At 38.7% G+C, this 16,596-nt stretch overlaps 1 non-coding gene across 1 annotated transcript; it reads right to left on the reverse strand.

Annotated features, from left to right (window-relative positions):
• Positions 1 to 1,316: 1,316 nt before the first annotated feature.
• LOC112700208 (small nucleolar RNA R71) lies at positions 1,317 to 1,424 on the reverse strand. Its single transcript, XR_003153122.1, has one exon. It is a non-coding gene; the product is annotated as a small nucleolar RNA R71 (small nucleolar RNA).
• Positions 1,425 to 16,596: the final 15,172 nt, after the last annotated feature.

The following is a 16,596-nucleotide window of genomic DNA, read 5'->3' on the forward strand; positions in this document are numbered from 1 at the left end:
CAGGGTACCTGGTTGGGCGTTTAACGCCCAAAAGGGTAGCATTTTGGGCGTTAAACGCCAGAATGTGCACCATTCTGGGCGTTTAACGCCAGGATGGCTAGAAGGGAAGATTTTGTTTTCAAATCAAATTTTTTTTAGTTTTCAACATCTTTTCAAAATCAAATCTTTTTCAAATCAATTTTTCAATCAAATCTTTTTCAAAAATTAACTTCTTTCCTTTTTCAAGGATACTTACTATCAATTAATGATTTGATTCAACATTTCAAGTATGTTGCCTTTTCTGTTGAGAAAGGTTTAATGATTGAATCATATCTTTTCTTGTTAGTCAAGTTTTTAATTTTCAAATCAAAATCTTTTTTAAAAATGTTTTCAAATCATATCTTCTCAATCACATTTTTTTTAATCAATCATATCTTCTTAACCACATCTTTTTCAAAATAGTTTTCAATCAAATCTTTCTGATTTCTAATTTCAAAATCTTTTTCAAAAATCACTTGATTTATTTTCCATCTTCATTTTCGAAAATTAAGTAATGTTTTTCAAAAATGTTTTCAAAATTTTTCACTTAATTTTCGAAAATTAGTTCCCTCCTTCTCACATCCTTCTATTTATGGACTAACACTACCCCTTAATGCAAAATTCGAACTCCATTTTCTCTGATAAGTTCGAATTTTCTACTTCTGTCTTCTACTCTTTTTTTCCTCTGACACCTAAAGGAATCTCTATACTGTGACATAGAGGATTCCACATTTTCTTATTCCCTTCTCTTTCTTATGAGCAGGAGCAAAGACAAAGGCATTCTTGTTGAGGCTGATCCTGAACCTGAAAGGACCTTGAAGAGAAAGCTAAGAGAAGCCAAAGCACAACTCTCTTTAGAGAACCTGAACGAATTCTTCAAGGAAGAAGAACTCATGGCAGCCGAAAACAACAACAATGCCAACAATGCAAGGAAGGTGCTGGGTGACTTTACTGCACCTACTCCCGACTTCTATGGGAGAAGCATCTCTATCCCTGCCATTGGAGCAAACAACTTTGAGCTTAAGCCTCAATTAGTTTCTCTAATGCAACAGAATTGCAAGTTCCATGGACTTCCATTGGAAGATCCTCATCAGTTCTTAGCCGAGTTCTTGCAAATGTGTGACACTGTCAAGACTAATGGGGTTGACCCTGAGGTCTACAGACTAATGCTATTCCCTTTTGCTGTAAGAGACAGAGCTAGGACATGGTTGGATTCCCAACCTAAAGAAAGCCTGGACTCTTGGGAAAAGCTAGTCAATGCCTTCTTGGCAAAGTTCTTTCCACCTCAAAAATTGAGTAAGCTTAGAGTGGAAGTCCAAACCTTCAGACAGAAGGAAGGAGAATCCCTCTATGAAGCTTGGGAAAGATACAAACAATTGATCAGAAAGTGCCCCACTGATATGCTTTCTGAATGGAGCATCATAGGTATTTTCTATGATGGTCTCTCTGAACTGTCCAAGATGTCTTTGGATAGCTCTTCTGGAGGATCTCTTCATTTGAAGAAGACGCCTACTGAAGCTCAAGAACTGATTGAAATGGTTGCAAATAACCAATTCATGTACACTTCTGAAAGAAATCCTGTGAACAATGGGACTAGTCAGAAGAAAGGAGTTCTTGAGATTGATACTCTGAATGCCATATTGGCTCAGAACAAAATATTGACTCAACAAGTCAATATGATTTCTCAAAGTCTGTCTGGAATGCAAAATGCACCAAGCAGTACTAAGGAAGCTTCATCTGAGGAAGAAGCCTATGATCCTGAGAACCCTTCAATAGAAGAGGTGAATTACATGGGAGAACCCTATGGAACCACCTACAATCCTTCATGGAGGAATCATCCAAATCTTTCATGGAAGGATCAACAGAGACCTCAACAAGGTTTCAATAATAATAATGGTGGAAGAAACAGGTTTAGCAATAGCAAGCCTTTTCCATCATCATCTCAGCAACAGACAGAGAGTTCTAAGCAGAATACCTCTGACTTAGCAACTATGGTCTCTGATCTGATCAAAACCACTCAAAGTTTCATGACTGAAACAAGGTCCTCCATCAGAAATTTGGAAGGACAAGTGGGTCAGCTGAGCAAGAAAATTACTGAACTCCCTCCAAGTACTCTCCCAAGCAATACTGAGAAAAATCCAAAAGGAGAGTGCAAGGCCATCAACATGGCCGAATTCTGGGAGGAAGAAGAGGCAGTGAACGCCACTGAGGAAGACCTCACTGGACGTCCACTGGCCTCCAATGAGTTCCCAAATGAGGAACCATGGGAATCTGAGGCTCAAAATGAGACCATAGAGATTCCATTGGACTTACTTCTGCCATTCATGAGCTCTGATGAATATTCTTCCTCTGAAGAGGATGAGTATGTCACTGAAGAGCAAGTTGCTAAATACCTTGGAGCAATCATGAAGCTGAATGACAAGTTATTTGGAAATGAGACTTGGGAGGATGAATCCCCTTTGCTCACCAAAGAACTGAATGACTTGTCTAGGCAGAAACTGCCTCAAAAGAGGCAGGATCCTGGGAAGTTTTCTATACCTTGTACCATAGGCACCATGACCTTCAAGAAGGCCTTGTGTGACTTAGGGTCAAGTGTGAACCTCATGCCCCTCTCTGTAATGGAGAAGTTAGGGATTTTTGAGGTGCAAGCTGCAAAAATCTCACTAGAGATGGCAGACAACTCAAGAAAACAAGCCTATGGACTTGTAGAGGATGTTCTGGTAAAAGTTGAAGACCATTACATCCCTACTGATTTCATAGTCCTAGAGACTGGGAAGTGCATGGATGAATCCATCATCCTTGGCAGACACTTCCTAGCCACAGCAAGGGCTGTGATTGATGTTGATAGAGGAGAGTTGATCATTCAAGTGAATGAAGAATCCTTGGTGTTTAAGGCCCAAGGATATCCCTCTGTCATCATGGAGAGGAAGCATGAAGAGCTTCTCTCAAAACAGAGCCAAAAAGAGCCCCCACAGTCAAACTCTAAGTTTGGTGTTGAACCCCCACATTCAAACTCTAAGTTTGGTGTTGGGAGGTTCCAACACGGTTCTGAGTATTTCTGAGGCTCCATGAGAAGCCCTCTGTCAAGCTAATGACATTAAAGAAGCGCTTATTGGGAGGCAACCCAATGTTTTATACTTAATTATTTTCTTTTGTTATTTTATCGTTTTTGTAGGTTGATGATCATAAGAAGTCACAAAAACAATGAAAAAAGCAAAAACAGAATGAAAAACAGGAAGAAAAACAGCACACCCTGGAGGAAGATGCTGCTGGCGTTCAAACGCCAGTGAGCCTAGCAGTTGGGCGTTTAACGCCCAGTCTGGCACCATTCTCGGCGTTTAACGCCAGAAAGGGGCACCAGACTGGCGTTAAACGCCAGAAAAGAGCAAGAACCTGGCGTTAAACGCCAGGAATGGGCACCAGCCCGGCGTTTAACGCCAGAAATGGCTCAAAACGTGAATTTTGATGCCATTTGGTGCAGGGATGACTTTTCCTTGACACCACAGGATCTGTGGACCCCACAGGATCCCCACCTACCCTACCATCTTTCTCTTCACCACTCACATCCACCCTTCATAAATCCCCACCAACCTCACCCTTCAAATTCAAACCACTTTCCCTCCCAAACCCACCCATAATGGCCGAACCTTTACCCCCCCTCTCTCCTATATATACCCTTCTTCAACCCTTCATTTTCACACAACCTAAACACCACTTCTCCCCCTCTTTGGCCGAACACACCACCATCTCCCTTTTCCTCATTTCTTCTTCTTCTACTCTCTTCTTTCTTCTTTTGCTCGAGGACGAGCAAACATTTTAAGTTTGGTGTGGTAAAAGCGTTGCTTTTTTCGTTTTTCCATAACCATTATGGCATCCAAGGCCGGAGAAACCTCTAGAAAGAGGAAAGGGAAGGCAAAAGCTTCCACCTCCGAGTCATGGGAGATGGATAGATTCCCCTCAAGGGTGCATCAAGACCACTTCTATGAAGTTGTGGCCTTGAAGAAGGTGATCCCCGAGGTCCCCTTTTCACTCAAAAGGGGTGAATATCCGGAGATCCGACATGAGATCCGAAGAAGAGGTTGGGAAGTTCTTACCAACCCCATTCAACAAGTCGGAATCTTGATGGTTCAAGAGTTCTATGCCAATGCATGGATCACCAAGAACCATGACCAAAGTGTGAACCCGAATCCAAAGAACTATCTCACTATGGTTCGGGGGAAATACTTGGATTTTAGTCCGGAGAGTGTGAGGGTGGCGTTCAACTTGCCTATGATGCAAGGAGATGAGCATCCTTACACTAGAAGGGTCAACTTTGATCAAAGGTTGGACCAAGTCCTCACAGTCATATGTGAAGAGGGCGCACAATGGAAGCAAGATTCAAGGGGAAAGCCGGTCCAATTGAGAAGGCATGACCTCAAGCCCATGGCTAGAGGGTGGTTAGAGTTCATACAACGCTTAATCATTCCCACTAGCAACCGGTCCGAAGTTACCATAGATCGGGCTATCATGATCCATAGCATCATGATTGGAGAAGAAATAGAGGTTCATGAGGTTATAGCCCAAGAACTCTATAAGGTGGCGGACAAGACCTCCACCTTGGCAAGGTTAGCCTTTCCTCATCTCATTTGTCACCTCTGTTATTCAGTTGGAGTTGACATAGAGGGAGACATCCCCATTGATGAGGATAAGCCCATCACTAAGAAGAGGATGGAGTACACAAGAGACCCCACTCATCATGAGATCCCTGAGATTCCTCAAGGGATGCACTTTCCTCCACAAGACTATTGGGAGCAACTAAATACCTCCCTAGGAGAGTTGAGTTCCAACATGGGACAACTAAGGGTGGAGCATCAAGAACACTCCATCATCCTTCATGAGATTAGAGAAGATCAAAGAATCATGAGGGAGGAGCAACAAAGACAAGGAAGAGACATTGAGGAGCTCAAGCACTCCATAGGATCTTCAAGAGCAAGAAAGAGCCGCCATCACTAAGGTGGACCCGTTCCTTGATTTCCTTGTTCTTTATTCTTCTGTTTTTCAAATTTTATGCTTATGTTTATCCATGTTTGTGTCTTGTGATCATTAGTGTCTTAGTGTCTATGCCTTAAAGTTATGAATGTCCTATAAATCCATCACCTTTCTTAAATAAAAATGTGCTTAATTGAAAAAGGAAGAATTGCATGAATTTTGAATTTTATAACAGTTTAATTATTTTGATGTGGTGGCAATATTTTTGTTCTCTGAATGTATGCTTAAACAGTGCATATGTATCTTGAATTTGTGGTTCATGAATGTTGGCTCTTGAAAGAATGATGAAAAAGGAGACATGTTACTGAGGATCTGAAAAATCAATAAAATGATTCTTGAAGCAAGAAAAAGCATTTCAAAAAAAAAAAATCGAAAAAAAAGAAAGAAAAAGAAAACTCGAAAAAAAAAGAGAGAGAAATAAGAGTTGTGATCCAAGGCAAATAAGAGTGTGCTTAAGAACCCTGGACACCTCTAATTGGGGACTTTAGCAAAGCTGAGTCACAATCTGAAAAGGTTCACCCAATTATGTGTCTGTGGCATGTATGTATCCGGTGGTAATACTGGAAGACAGAGTGCTTTGGGCCACAGCCAAGACTCAATAAATAGCTATGTTCAAGAATCATCATACTTTACTAGGAGAATCATTAACACTATCTGGACTCTGAGTTCCTAAAGAAGCCAACCATTCTGAATTTCAAAGGATAGAGTGAGATGCCAAAACTATTCAGAGGCAAAAAGTAAAAGCCCCGCTCATCTAATTAATACTGATCTTCATAGATGTTTTTGGAATTCATTGCATATTCTCTTTTTTTTATCTTATTTGATTTTCAGTTGCTTGGGGACAAGCAACAATTTAAGTTTGGTGTTGTGATGAGCGGATAATTTGTATACTTTTTGGCATTGTTTTTAGTATGTTTTTGGTATGATCTAGATAGTTTTTAGTATATTTTTATTAGTTTTTAGTTAAAATTCACTTTTCTGGACTTTACTATGAGTTTGTGTGTTTTTCTGTGATTTTAGGTATTTTCTGGCTGAAATTGAGGGACCTGAGCAAAAATCTGATTCTGAGACCAAAAAGGACTGCAGATGCTGTTGGATTCTGACCTCCCTGCACTCGAAGTGGATTTTCTGGAGCTACAGAAGCCCAATTGGCGCGCTCTCAACGGCGTTGGAAATTAGACATCCTGGGCTTTCCAGCAATATATGATAGTCCATACTTTTCCCAAGATTTGATGGCCCAAACCGGCGTTCAAAGTCACCTCAAGAAATCCGAGCGTTAAACGCTGGAACTGGCACCCAAATGGGAGTTAAACGCCCAAACTGGCATGAAAGCTGGCGTTTAACTCCAAGAAGAGTCTCTGCACGAAAAATGCTTCATTGCTCAGCCCAAGCACACACCAAGTGGGCCCGGAAGTGGATTTTTATGTCTTTTACTCATTTCTGTACACCTTAGGCTACTAGTTTTCTATAAGTAGGACCTTTGACTATTGTATTGAAAATCTTTTGATCACTTTAGATCTCTAGATCATCTTTGGACATTTTAGTTCTTAGATCATTGGGAGGCTGGCCATTCGGCCATGCCTAGACCTCATGCTTATGTATTTTCAACGGTGGAGTTTCTACACACCATAGATTAAGGTGTGGAGCTCTGCTGTACCTCGAGTATTAATGCAATTACTATTGTTCTTCTATTCAATTCCGCTTGTTCTTGTTCTAAGATATCAGTTGTTCTTCAACTTGATGAATGTGATGATCCGTGACACTCATCATCATTCTCACCCATGAGCAAGGTGACTGACAAGCATTCTTGTTCTACAAGCGATCAAGGCTCTAGTGAATATCTCTTGGATTCCTGATTGCACGATGCATGATTGATTGCCTGACAACCGAGTGCTCGCCTGACAAACGAGCCAACCATTCCGTGAGATCAGAGTCTTCGTGGTATAGGCGAGAACTGATGGCGGCATTCAAGAGAATCCGGAAGGTCTAACCTTGTCTGTGGTATTCTGAGTAGGATTCAATGACTGAATGACTGTGACGTGCTTCAAACTCCTGAGGGCGGGGCGTTAGTGACAGACGCAAAAGAATCACTGGATTCTATTCCGGCCTGATTGAGAACCGACAGATGAATTCCGCTATGCTGTGACAGAGCATATGCAAATCGCTTTCACTGAGAGGATGGGAGGTAGCCACTGACAACGGTGAAACCCTTGCTTAAGCTTGCCATGGAAGGGAGTAAGAAGGATTGGATGAAGGCAGTAGGAAAGCAGAGAGACGGAAGGGAAGGCATCTTCATGCGCTTATCTGAAGTTCCTACCAATGAATTACATAAGTATCTCTATCTTCACCTTTATGTTATTTTCGTTCATCACCATATACAATTGAGTTTGCCTGACTAAGATTTACAAGATGACCATAGCTTGCTTCAATACTAACAATCTCCGTGGGATCGACCCTTACTCACGTAAGGTTTATTACTTGGACGACCCAGTGCACTTGCTGGTTAGTTGTGCGAAGTTGTGTAATGCCATGGTATTGAGCTACCACGTTTTTGGAGCCATTACCGGGGATTATGAGAGTTGTGAAAAAGTATTGTTCACAATTTCGCGCACCAGTACAGCAGAGCTCCACACCTTAATCTATGGTGTGTAGAAACTCCACCATTGAAAATACATAAGAACAAGGTCTAGGCATGGCCGAATGGCCAGCCTTCCAATGATCTAAGAACTAGATGTCCAGAGATGAAAATACAATAGTAAAAGGTCCTACTTATAGAGAACTAGTAGCCTAGGGTTTACAGAGATGAGTAAATGACATAAAAATCCACTTCTGGGCCCACTTGGTGTGTGCTTGGGCTGAGCATTGATTCATTTTCGTGTAGAGACTCTCCTTGGAGTTAAACGCCAGCTTTTATGCCAGTTTGGGCGTTTAACTCCCATTTTGGTGCCAGTTCCGGCGTTTAACGCTGGAAATCTTGAGGGTGACTTTGAACGCCGGTTTAGGCCATCAATTCTTGGGCAAAGTATGGACTATTATATATTGCTGGAAAGCCCAGGATGTCTACTTTCCAACGCCGTTGAGAGCGCGCCAATTGGGCTTCTGTAGCTCCAGAAAATCCACTTCGAGTGCAGGGAGGTCAGAATCCAACAGCATCTGCAGTCCTTTTTAGTCTCTGAATCAGATTTTTGCTCAGGTCCCTCAATTTCAGCCAGAAAATACCTGAAATCACAGAAAAACACACAAACTCATAGTAAAGTCCAGAAAAGTGAATTTTAACTAAAAACTAATAAAAATATACTAAAAACTAACTAGATCATACTAAAAACATACTAAAAACAATGCCAAAAAGCGTAGAAATTATCCGCTCATCAATCCACTTGGTGCTGGTCACTTTCTTTCCACTTGGCCATGGAACCAAAGTCCATACTTGGTTCTTTTCAAACTCAAGAAGCTCATCCTCCATAGCTTTAACCCAAGATGGGTCACTGAGGGCTTCCTTAACATTTTGAGGTTCTATTTGTGATAGAAGGGCAATGTTGGATCCTTCATTGGCCTTTCTAGTGGAAGACCTTGTTTGCACTCTATGAGAGACGTTCCCAATGACAAATTCCTCAGGATAATTCTTCAAGAATCTCCACTCACGAGGTCTGGTGGACTTGGAGGCAGATTCAGTCACCAAGGGATTCTGGGCGCTGTTGGCCGCAGGATTTCCTTCAGATTCATGAGACAAAATGGAATTGTCTCTTGAATTTTTAGCATTTGTAGTTTCTGGTTCAGTTTGTCTAGAATTTTCTTTTCCTTGATTTTGAGCGGTTTCATCCTTCTTTTGAGCTTGATTTCCTGCATCACAATCTTCCAAAATGCTTTGCACCAAGTTAGTATCACAAAATGTAACATGTATGGACTCTTCAAAAATTCTAGCATCTTGATGATAAACCCTATATGCTTTACTAGTTGTGGAATATCCTACAAACAAACACTCATAAGCCTTTGGATCAAATTTACCCAAATTTTCTTTGTTATTTAAAACAAAACATTTGCATCCAAAGATGTGCAAATAATCTAAGTTTGGTGGGTAGCCTTTCCAAAGTTCATAAGGGGTTTTCTTCAAAAATTTCCTTATGATTGTTCTATTTAAAATATGGCAAGCTGTGTTAACCGCTTCAGCCCAAAGGAATTTTGGAACATTACTCTCACAAAGCATAGCTCTTGTCATCTCTTGTATGCTTTTATTTCTTCTTTCCACAACACCATTTTGTTGTGGTGTTCTTGGACAAGAGAAGTTGTGAGATATTCCAAATTCCTTACAAAAGGATTCAAACAAATTATTTTCAAATTCAGTTCCATGATCACTTCTTATAGAAGATATTTTCAAATCCTTTTCATTTTGAATTTTCTTGCAAAAAGGTTCAAAGGTCGAAAAGGCTTCATTTTTGTTTGCAAGAAACAAAACCCAACCAAACCTAGTATAGTCATCCACAATTACTAAACCATAATGTTTACCACCTAGGCTTTGAGTTCTTGTTGGACCAAATAAATCAATGTGTAGCAACTCAAGTGGTCTTTTAGTAGAGATGTCTTCCTTTGGTTTAAAAGAACTTTTTGTTTGTTTTCCCATTTGGCAAGCATCACAAGTGATGTCTTTGTCAAACTTTATCAAAGGAAGACCTCTTACTAATTCTTTCTTTATAAGTTTGTTCATTTGAAACATACTTGCATGTCCCAATCTCTTGTGCCATAACCACTTTTCAGATTCTTTAGAGTGAAGACAAGCTACATTTTGATCTTTTAGTTCATCAAGAGTAAGTCCATACATATTATTGAAACGCTTGGCAACAAACATCACTTCATTTGTTTTTTCATTAACAACACAGCATTCAAGCCTTTTGAAAACAACTAAATATCCTAAATCACACAGCTGACTTATACTCAAAAGATTGTGCTTTAAACCACATACCAAAAGCACATCATCAATGAAAGTAGATTGCTCATTACCTACTTTTCCAATAGCAATGATTTTACCTTTACCATCATCTCCAAAGGTCATAAAACCTCCATCATACTTATTTAGTTTGATGAAGTTGGTTGACCTTCCAGTCATGTGCCTTGAACATCCACTATCCATGTACCACATGTCCTTTTTGTTCTTGGATGCTAGGCAAATCTGCATGATGAGTTTCAAATAGCCTTAGGTATCCAAATTAATTTGGATCCTTTGAAGTTAATCCATCTTGGTTGCCCAAGTGCATTGAAATCACAGACAACATTGTAGACTTTGTTTCCTACAATTCTCTTTTCAATGAAGCATTGTTCATATGAGTAACCAAATTTTTTGCAATTAACACAATAATTTTTTGAGGTGTGTTACTGAAACTGAGGTGAGTTATATTGCTTGAAATGATTAAAGTGTTGAAATTTTCTGGTTTTTGGAGGAGGTGCATTTCTTTTGACAAACTGATTTTTATTAAAGTTGTCCCTCTTTACAAAAGCATTTTCACCAGAATTTCTTAGAACATTTTTACCTTTCGAATATGAGATTTTGTTGTAAAATGGTGGTTTTTTGAAAACAGCCTCATTTTTCAAAATGTAACCCAAACCTGGCCAGTTTGAACTCGGTTCAGTTTTTGGTGAAGGCTTAGTTTCTTCATCAAATTTTTCTTCTAGTGTTGGAGTATTTCCAATACCAGATTTGTTTGGTATAGTTTTGGTATTTGATGAAGAAGCCACAAATTTTACAAATGAAATATTAGAAACTGCATCTTCCTTGGCTATGTAGCCTAAGCTAGATTTTTCAAACAGTGGCCTTTGACTTGCAAGTAATTTGTCCAAGTTACTAGAACCTTGAGCAAATTTTGCTAAGTCACCATTTGGTCTTTTAATCATATCATTTAATCTTTCATTTTCAGCAATTAACTCATGTGAAGGGTCCACAATGTGCTTTCCTTTTAATTTTTCAAGTTCAGATTTTAGAAATCTGTTTTCTTCAATGATATCCAAAGCACATTCCGTTTCCTTTATTTTTTCTTTTAAAAATTCATTTTCAGCTCTTAACACATCTCTTTCAGATCTGCATTCATTATATTTGTCAAGCAATTTTGAGGTGTTTGAGGTCAGATCATAAATAATAGCATGCAAGTCCTCAATGGTCAAATCATAATAATTTATCTCATCAAGATTGTTGTTTCCTGCCATGAAGCAGTCTTTGTCATCTTCTTCAGATTCTTCTTCTTCTTCATTTGAGTCATTCTCAAGATCCTCCCAAGCTGCCATAAGTACTCTCTTCCTTTCCTTCTTTCCTTTATCCTCCTTTTTGAGCTTTGGACAGTTTGACTTGAAGTGTCCAGCCTCCTTGCAATGATGACACGTCACCTTGCTCAAGTCTATCTTGTCCTCCTTTGAACTTGAACCCTTGTATTTGCCCTTGCTCTTCATCATCCTTCTAAATCTCCTAGCAAAAAACAGAAGCTCGTCATCTGAAATACCATCACTAGACTCACTCTCTTTCGGTTCTATTTGTGACTTGAGGGCTATTCCCTTTTTCTTTGAGTCTGTGTTTGTGTGTGTGGCTTCATAGGCAAGGAGTTTTCTTCTTAGCTCATCATAGGTTATGGGACTTATGTTGTTACTCTCTGTTAGGATAGTGGCAGTGTTTTTCCACTCTTTTGTGAGGACATAGTTTGTACCCATAGCATCAAGGTTGTTGATTATGATTGAGAATCTCTCAAACGCTTCATCAATATTTTCTCCATCCTTCATGCTAAACATCTCATACTCTTTTCGCAGCATATCAATCCTCGTTTCTTTGACTTGTTTAGTGCCTTCGTGTGTAACCTGGAGTTTTTCCTAGATTTCTTTGGCTGTCTTGCAGCTAGACACCTTCCGGTACTCTTCAAAGCTGATAGCACAGTGAAGAAGGTTGATTGCTTTAGCGTTCAGCTCTATCTTCTTCTTGTCATCTTCATTCCATTTAGCTTCTTCTTTCGAAGTCACCACTCCATCAGCACTTGTTTTTGTTGGGATCTTGGGACCACTCACAACGATCTTCCATAGGTTGTAGTAAATGGATTGGATGAAGATCCTTATCCTTTCTTTCTAGTAGGAGTAGTTCTTTCCGTTAAAGAAAGGTGGCCAGTTGTTTGACTGGCCTTCAGTGAGGGTGTAGGCAACTATGGTTGTGCCCAGGTTGTTCGCCATTGGATCTTTGCTCCAAGCGGTTAAGCTTGATTCTTGAGACCTTAGCTCTTGATACCAATGATGCTGATCATAGCCACTCTACTATGGCACCTATCAAAGGCACATATCAGGCCAGCGGGCAACCGTCTCTACCGGTTCACCCACACCAATGAGCGGAGAGTCTTGCTTCGGTGACACAGTCACAAGCGAGAGTTCCCATTGATGCTCTACCCAAATTAACAGTATGGGTCAACTGCGCTCTGATACCAATTGAAGGTTGTGGTAGGCTTAGAGAAGGGGGTTGAATCTATGCCTTCCTTTGATTTTGTTGTTATTACCCTTTTAAAATAGCTTTGCGATTCTGATTCTGTTCGAACTGAGCAGCGGAAATTTATGAGACAATTTGTTTTTGTCTCATAAAAATCAGAAAACAGAACACAGCAAAAAAGAGAAAAGCTAACACCAGCAAGTATCCTGGTTCGATTGCCTTGTGCTATGCAACCTACATCCAGTCTCCTCCACAACTATGGAAGAATTTCACTATAGTTAATAGTATTACATACACCAATAACACAGGATTGACCTAATCCTTTCACACTCAAGTTCTAACCTAACTTGACATTGGCTATGCTAATACCTAACTATACGTCTTGGTGCTAACCCAACTAAGAAAGGGATACCTTACAGGTACAAGATACAAGACATAATCATACCTAAAGAAATCAGAAAATAACTCTAGGCTTTTCTCTCAAGTGTATTTCTCAGCTTTTTTCCACTCATGGCTTTTTCTCAAGCTTTCTCACACTGCCTTTTCTCTCAAGAAATTACAGAAAGATAAGCTTAGAAAAGTACATTACAATCAGCAAAACATGAAGGAGATTGACTTCATCAGCAGCCTCTTTGCTATGTGCAAAACCAGATTCACAAACCTCAGCTTGAGTTCTTCAGTATTGGCCGAATGCTTCTTTGAAAGAAAGCATTATCCAAGTAGATGAACTTCCTAACAGAACACTGTTCTCAAACTCTGGTTTTTTTCTCCTTGCTTCTGAATGAACAACAAACCTCTTTTATCTCCTAGCATGTTGATGGGTTCATCTTCCTAGGCCAGCTCCTTGAGCACTAAGCTTTTCCAACCCCCAAGCTCACTTTTTCTTCTCAAATATCAAAGTAGGACCTTTGCTTCTGACTTTTCCAAATTGACCGAAAGCCATGAAGGAGTAACCAAAAATGTCTTCCAATGGTCAACCAAATCTGAACCATAGAGATGCAACCTGGTCCCCAAGAATCTCTTGTGACCGTGAATTTGTAGCAGTGAAGAACAGAGATCAACTTTTCCTTTGAATGCCATTTTCGGATAGAGTAGAGAGTTGGGAAGAAAGGATGAAGATCTGATGCATGCAAGATGAGATGGATTACCTTTCTTATGCTTGTTTTAGCTTGGAGTTTCTGTTTTAGCTTCTGTGTTTCAATCTTCAACTCTCTCTCTCTCTTGCTTCTTTAGTTACTAGCTTAGGGAGGAACCTTTTTCTCTCTTTCTCTTTCTTACTTTTCTGATGCCATGATTTGACTTGATTAGAGAGGAGAGGAACGTTGCTTTGGTAAAAGCAAGTGAGAGGGAATGAGGACTTCAATCTTGTATGAGAAGCTTGGATTAACTTGAATTGTTGGACACGGGCTTGGATCGGATCACTTCTTTTTGCCCATTTTGATTTTTCAGCCTTGTTTCCTCATGGGCTTTGTTTATTTATTTACTCACCAGCCTTGCTATATTATTTTCATACTAATTTGGGCTGCTGAACTAAGTTTTGGCCTGCAACATATAATAAATAATTAGCAACATATAATTATTGACACTTAACACTAATTATTTATTTTGCCCAAAAATAATGTTTGTCATCAATAATTAATTTAGTTAATTTCTTAACTCAACAAAACATAATTTCATAAATTAAGGAAAAATACTAGCACTAGAATTGAAAAATTATAAGGCAAAATTAAATAAAATTAAAACTAAAATGCCTAATATAACCAATCAAACAACTAATAGTTGTCAATCACAGTCAATTCCCGACAATGGTGCCAAAAACTTGGTGCAGAATTTATAACCCACAAACTAACCGGTAAGTGCACCAGGTCGTACCAAGTAGTACCTCAAGTGAATGAGGGTTGATCCCACGAGGATTGATGGATTAAGCAACAATGGTTAAATGATTTACTTAGTTAGACAAACAGAAAAGAGTGTTGAGAGTTCAAAAGCATTAACAGTAAATTCAAAATATCAGAAAGTAAGCAGTAAATTGGTGTGAATAATATAGGCAAAAATTGTTAAGGCTTCAGAGATATCTATCTTCCGGATTGACTTTTCTTACTAACTATTTTAATCATGCAAGATTCAGTTCATGGAAAACTATATGTGATTAAATCATAATTCCTTAGACCTTTTTAGTCTCCTCTAACCTTCATCAACCGCCAATTCCTTGGTCACTTAATTCTAATTAGAGGGTGAAGTTCAATTCTAGTTTATAAGTCACAAAAATCCTATTTACCTGAATATAAGAGAATTATATGTCACGTATCCCGTTAAGTCCAGATAATTAGAAATTTAGGAGAAATTATTTTCAAGCTGTTGTTCAAGTAAAGAGCTTTTCCAAGTTATAGAAGAACTCAATCAGAACAAGGTTCATACTTCCGTTCCACCAAAATTCATAAGATAAAGAACAAAAACAATTTTTGAAATTGAAATCAATACATGAATTAAAATAGAAAAGTAACAGTATCAATCCATACAATAGACAGAGCTCCTAACCTTAACAATGGAGGTTTAGTTGCTCATGGTTCAGAGAGAAAACAAGGATTCTGTAAAGCTCTAATGTGCGGATTGAGTTAAGAGAAGAGTTGAGAAGAGCCCGAAGGGCTAATTCTTTTTCCTTTTATATATAATCCTAATTAATGTAAAATATATTTCCTAAAACTATATAATATCTTTTGATATTTTAAAATAAAATAAAGTTTAATAAAAAATAAATAGAGGATCTTCGCTGCTGGCTCTTGGAGACGTGGGGACCACTCCAATTTGTTAAAGCTGGCGCCAAACTTGGGTTGAACCAAGTTTGGCGCCACTCAACCCACTTATAATTCTTGCTTTTTCTTCATCTTGGTGGCAAACTTGGAAAATCCCAAGTTTGGCACCACCAAGGCAGCGCAAAAGGGGAGCTTTATAGTTATCATGGCACCAAACTTGGAAAATTCCAAGTTTCGCACTAACAAGGCAGTGATTCTAGATGAAAAGTATAGAATATTATATTTTGTTGGAAAGCCATGAAAGTTAGCTTTCCAATGCTACTAGAATCACATTAATTAGACCTTCGTAGCTCAAGTTATTCTTGTTTGAGTGCAAGGAGGTCGGGGTTGACAGCATCATTCGCTTTTTTCCCTTTCTGCTACAAAACTCTGTCAAATCCATCCGAATGCTACCTGAAATAAAAAAAGTTTGCAAACAACTCAAAGTAGTATTCATAGTGGCTAAAAGTAATTAAATCTTGATTAAACTTAATAATTCAATTGCAAATTCACTAGGAAAAGATAGAAAAGATGCTCACGCATCATTATAAGGATGACGAAGCCTTATTTTTTTCTCTTTATTTATATCATAAGTCATAACCCTTTGCAACTGCAAAGAGGATGTCAAGAAGAAGGTTCAAGCAGTAATTTATGTTTGTCGAGCGTGGACTTCGTTCTTTAGGTGTTGAAAGATACGTATTGTAATTTAATTTCTTATTGCATAAAGGTTTTAATTTGTTGACCTTCCTTACCTTGAACCTTTAAGGTGGGTAACGTGGAGCACAATCCATTAGAGAATGCATCTTCAAATGTCATCAGTAATGGTATCAAAAACAACAAAATGGTACATGAAAATCAGCAATATAGAATTTCGTACCATTTTCAGCCCCAACAAAATTGGATGAACGGTAATACATACATATATATATATATGTGTGTTTTTAATTCATTTTCTTTTGTCTTGTGATGACATGTTTTGTTTTGTTGATGAGAATTAATGAAAACTGGCTGCTTCATTATGCAGATCCAAATGCGTAGGCTTATCTTCTTTTCATTTTCTTGTTCATGCCTCCAGGTTTACTAAAATAGTTAATTCTTCTTATATAATAATATTTCCACCTTGCCCAGTATCTCAGCAAATCAACCAACTATATTTGCAAACATAGATACTAATAAAGATTCCTACAGTTTTGAAAAAGAAAGTTTGTGGTTTGATACATTTACCTTACTGTATCAACTGCCAAGCTTTAGGTGTCGTTTATTTGTATTTTTTAGTTTTTTAAAAATTTTTTATGTGCAATGAGGAACTTAACGACA

This window comes from Arachis hypogaea, chromosome 6 (assembly GCF_003086295.3).
Source record: "Arachis hypogaea cultivar Tifrunner chromosome 6, arahy.Tifrunner.gnm2.J5K5, whole genome shotgun sequence".
Classification (NCBI taxonomy): domain Eukaryota; kingdom Viridiplantae; phylum Streptophyta; class Magnoliopsida; order Fabales; family Fabaceae; genus Arachis; species Arachis hypogaea.